Consider the following 5701-nt stretch of genomic DNA (forward strand, 5'->3'; position numbering starts at 1 on the left):
TTGATATCATTTTACGAATCATATAATAGGTCCGATGTAGCTACTATTTAATCCCCCTGCTAGGCTTCATTGTACTTTATAAATCCTGTAATTAGTTGTGTAGAGAAATAACATCAAAATAGGGATTGAGAAGCTGGAAAGGATGAAGAGATTTTAGAGTGGAAATTAATATTGTTCGTTAAAAGCGATGAAAAAAAGCAGTTAAAAATCCTTGTAGCCACACTATTCTATAATCTCCCAAACTTAGAGGAAAATGCTTAGGAAACTCTAACGAAAAGGTCAGGCTTTTCATGAAAGAAAAAAAAAAAAGAAGAAATATATAAAATACCCATTTCATAAAGGTTTGTGTCTATTGACCACCCCATTCTAATTTTCACACACCTCTTTTTTATAAGATTTTTTATTACCAAATTATCCATTGATAAAATTACTTTTAAGAACAGTCGTAGTTAAAGAAAATACTCATTACACACCTTATCTTTAATATATATATATATATATTACCTCCTAAAAACTACTGTTGCGCCCTACTTTTTTTTAAAAGAATAGGAATGGATTTTACTGTGAAAGATCCTCTCCACAAAAAGAATAAATCAATTAAAACAACTACAAACAGGAAAATGCGAAAAAAAAAAAATCAAAGAATGGATCTTGCCCTGTGCGTAAGAGCTCTTTCAGTTGATCATTTCATTGGTCTACCTTCATTTTATTTATAATAATACTGACTGTTAGTAGTGAATATGTGTGAGTATTTGACCCTATAATCTGTCTCGTCACCAGTTACTCTTCTTTCCGCATTCCTTTTTGAATTCCTTTTTTGAATTTTTTTTGGCTCATTTTGTTTGCTACTTTTGGTTATAGTGTCCAGTCGGCAAGTGTAATTGTGAATTCTTTCTTTGTAGATCTAGATTGAGTCCTTAATTTAACACAATTTGAATTAATGGATTCTCTTCATATATCACAAGAACTTCATATATCACAAGAAGGTTCGTGTATATCAATTTTTGTAATTAGGAAATAAAAATAGATAACTCAAATTTTTTTGTATTCCCCAGTTTTGAGATTACACGAAAAGGATGAGTATGAAAGATAAAAACAAGAGAAAGATAATGAAAGAGAAAGATCACATATAAATTCTGTGCAGAATAAGAAATACAAAGAGTAGAGAAAAGAAAAGGATGAGAACAGAGACTAAGAGAGTGAGCGTAGAATGAGTAATTTTAGTTATAAGGATTTTTTTGAAATTTTAAGAGGAGTGGTTTAAGAATGTGTGTTTCAAAAAGTATAATGGGGATAATTTACATTTTAGATTTAGGGGGTTTTTAGAAATTTTAAGATCAGATGTTACAAGTAGAATTGGGGGTGGTTTAAAAATATGTTTAAAAAGTAGACATGAAATATACCAACATGAAAATCGTATGCCAAAGGTCCTTATTTTTAAGCCCTACAAATGAATGCAACATAGTTTAGCCAATTCAAGCTGTGGTAACTTACGATTCTTTAGCTTCAAACCCATATCCATTGATTTCTCCTACAGAACTTTTATATCTGAACTTATAGAACCAATCTCAGCCTGAAAGTGTTTCATGAAGTATTAGTTATCTTGACAGTAATGTTACAATTTTAACAAAAAAATATACAGTATACTAGCATGAGAAAAAAAAAGTCATGAATGAAAATAAGAGTAAGATGAAAGTGAAATCATACTAAAGATTATAGATGCTTCACGGCTACACCTAAAACAACAAATAAGACAAACCTTCGAGACCAGGAATACTAAGTGGGATGCGCGTTTGAACAATTTGGGACGTGGGATCCACCAAGGAATCATTGGTAATCTCAAACAAGGTTGAAATGCCAACTGACTTGCTAGAAAGCTATACCTGTTTACATGAAGAATACTTTGTGTAAGTAAAAGGAACGAGAAAGTGTAGATATTATTTGAAGACAATATCTTATGACTTGTTAGACTGAGGTGTATGAATGAAAAATGAATAATGAATCAACTAAATAATCTAAACTCATTAGTAGCCAACAAAACTAGAATATGACAACAAATAAACAGATAAGTCAATGAATCAATTGTAGCTACAATAATAGACTACATGAGAGATGATGATGTAAAAGAGGATGCAAACAGTAGGTTGCTAGGTGCCATGTAGGTAATACTTTTATCATTAGATTTGAATAGCTTTAAAAATTAAAGCTAAAAAGGTAGAGTCAATACCTTGATGCCAACATAGATGGATTGTGCATCTTTCCAAAAGTCATTATATATCTTTATCTCCATAGTTATTGATTTGAATCTGAAGTGCAAAAAAAAAAAAAAAAAAAAAACAATTCTTACGAAGACGAGAATGCAAACAATAAGAAATTTGAAAAACAAACATTAATACTGAAGAGACCAAACGGCCAAATAAACTTACAGAACAAAAGGAGTGAAAAAAACCCCAAAGAAACAGAACATACTTTGGTGTTTTTGAGGATATCACCGAAGTGGGTTTTTTTCTACAAATCTATTAAAAACAAAAATTTGTCAGAAACAAATATGTAAATTACAAATCTATCAAAAACAAAAACTTTTTGACCTAGAGATTGTGAGTTTTCTTCTACAACTAAGGAATTTCAAAGGAAAACAAAAATCATCACTACAGATTTGATGAAACCAAAATAATCGAACCAAAAGTAGAGAACAACAGATGATTTCAAGAGAAAGAAGCCCAAAAAATCAAGGCATACCTTGGTATCTTCTATCAAAACCTAAGGAGTTGTTTGGTTGGGAGATTCGTATCTTGATTCGAATTATGATTCGTGGTTCGTTACAGTGTTTTCTCTTACAAAAAATACACGTAAATAAAAAATGATTCTAATCTTATGATTTTAATCTATGAACTAAACGTCTCCATATTTGTACACAATGGACGAAGAGAAGAATGACCCAAACTTCAAAAGATAAAAACCCTAAACTTTAAATGAGGGGATCGAGTGATGCGCAATGAGAGGGAAGGATTTTTGTACCCGATAGGTTCTCTTTCTAATTCCCATCTTGATCAAAAATCATGCGATGCAAAAGTAGAAGCAGTTTCTGTAAGATCTTTTTAAGGGTTTTATCATCTAAAATCTTATTTTTAATAAAAACTTGACTTGTGGGCCGTATCTTACTTGCAATTTGCTCTTCTTCTCTTCTCATAATCTGTAAGAAAAGAAATTCTCCATCTTCCCAGTCCCTTCCCTATTATCCTATTCACCTGCGTTCTCCCACTTACCTGCGTTCTCCTGGGAAACCATTTTCTTTCCTTGTTCGAATGGGATTCGACAGATTGGGGGGAGAGACGAATGAGGTTTTTTTTTTCTTATGTTCAGTTCGTATGGGATTCGACAGAGTGGTGGAAGAGGGGAAAGCCAAATCAGACCCAAAAAAAAAAAAGAATGGAGGAGCGGGAATTTTGAGATTTCGAGAAAAAATTTTCCACTACCCACCCAATGTCATTTTAACGTGTACATTAGTATATATTTAAATATATATACAATAAACCAGCCAAAATTTCATGAACTTTTAATATATATATATATATATACAAACATATTATAACTATTTATAAACATCATAACGTTTTGAATTGATCTCGTTTTTATTTTTCATATTTTTTGAGAAGAAAAAAATGAAAAACGTTTTCAAAACAGCGTTTAGCGTAATAAAGACAAAAATAAAAATGAAAATGGTTTTTTAGTTTAGTGTAAAATAAGAGATAAATGAAAAACGACTTTTAGTCTTTTTTTATTTTTTTATTTTCGTTTTCTCCTCTCTCGAGTAGAGAGAGATAGAGACATTAATGAGTTTTTTATACTGAAAATAATATCTTGATAAAACTACCAAACACATTTTTAAAAATAATTTATGTCTAAGATTAAAAATGTTTTTATTTTTATTTTCATAAAAAAAATAAAATTATTTTAGAACGAGTTCTGAACGTTTTTTTCAAAAACGCTATAACTAAAAGTTATTAAAAGACTGCTATGTTGTAGTGCATGGCAATATTGGCTGATTGAATGATTAATATTGATTATTAGTATTACAATGGTACTTATTAGTTTCCTCTTATAAAAATATATTTCTACATCAATAATAAGTCACCTATCACATTAAAAAAAAAAAAAAAAAAAAAAAAAAAAAAAAGGTGTAAACGCGTTCGGACTTGTACTTGTGTAGATAGGTATTTAGATTTACGTACCACGAGTAATACAGCATCAGCCTTAGGAATGAATTCAAACATGTCACCTCCAACTCTTCAGCAATAGACACAACATGATGAAGATCAAAGGTAATGCCCTTACTAATCCAAGGACAGGCCTTAACCAACATCCGTAAGGTCGTCCCGTTGCCTCCGCCGACGTCGACGAGGGTTTCAACCCTGTCAAACACATCCGAACAACCATTGATGATCTCCGGTACCGTCGCCCTGGCTCCACAAGCCATGGTCCCATTGATAAGCCGTCCGTGGGCGGGGTTCACCTCCGCATATCTCCAGACGTCCCCGCCGTGCGCCGCCTCAAACGCCGAGGAGCCTTTCGCCATGACACAGGCCCTCAGGCCCTGCCACGGCGCCAACATAGGCGGGCTGCTGTGCAGCAGAATCAACGCCGCCATGCTGTCCTCTCCGGTTCTCCTTAACCGGCGTGAAATAGCTGTTTGTGAGTAATATGCAGCTGGGACGGCGTCGTTTCTAGTCATTTCTTTGAATATTCCGCGGTTGACCGAAAACCTCATGATCCTCTGAAGGTTTTGAGGATCACAATCTAGGGATGATGATAGCCCTAGAAGTGTCATGGGACGTCCATGGTTTGCTATGGCGTCAGCTATGCCAAGCTCAATGGAACGTTTCACCACATCCATTTCTACGAACCCGAATATGTATTTCGATATATCCACTCTCGCTCGCTCTTCTTCTTCTTCTTTTTCTTCCTTTGATAGTCCGCATGTTAAGTGATCATGATTTCTTTGGGCTTCTCCCATGTCTCTCTCTTTATGCGTCTATTTGATTAAAGTTTGGGATCTGCATATAGTACAAGTTGTATTATACTATATATAGCTACATGTAAGTCATCAAGTTATATAAAAGAGGTACGTAATAATAGCTGATCTATATATTTGTACTTTGAATTTGGTTGAAAAGTACAATGTGCCCATGTCTGGGCTCCTTTAGTGCATGCAGTCATTTAAGCAACCTTTGGACCCCTTTGTTACAACCCAACAAATATCATCAATGACGTTTTCTATATGATAATAAAAAGAAGGGAGTTTCTACGGTAGGATCAGAAAAATAAAACATCCAGCAGTTTTATATTTTTCAACCGTTTTTGACCGTCAGATCTACATCAAAAACTATTTATTCTGCATAATTTTTCAACTTAATTTAATTTTGACCAGAATCAACAATAAAAAAATTAATGCTACCGATAGGACAGTCTAGCAAAGAAACTCTCTAAAAAATACAATACTGTTATATATGAATTGGGGAATATGTACATCTATAGCTATATAATATAGCTATGATAAAAGCAAGGGAAATAAATAGCAAGATAAGAGAAAATTCTTCTATTACATTTGGCAGCTCAATCTCTTTTCTTTTCCACTCACTTTCTTCTCTCAATACTTCTTTGTACTCGTTTACAAGTACAACTCTCTCTCTCTCTCTCTCTC

The 5701-nt window shown here is 33.2% G+C and overlaps 1 pseudogene; it reads right to left on the bottom strand.

The window, feature by feature from the left end:
* Positions 1-1531: 1531 nt before the first annotated feature.
* Positions 1532-5014, bottom strand: LOC21405680 (annotated as a pseudogene).
* Between the last annotated feature and the right edge of the window lie 687 nt (positions 5015-5701).

This window comes from Morus notabilis, unplaced genomic scaffold (genome assembly GCF_000414095.1).
Source record: "Morus notabilis unplaced genomic scaffold, ASM41409v2 Scaffold317, whole genome shotgun sequence".
Taxonomy (NCBI): domain Eukaryota; kingdom Viridiplantae; phylum Streptophyta; class Magnoliopsida; order Rosales; family Moraceae; genus Morus; species Morus notabilis.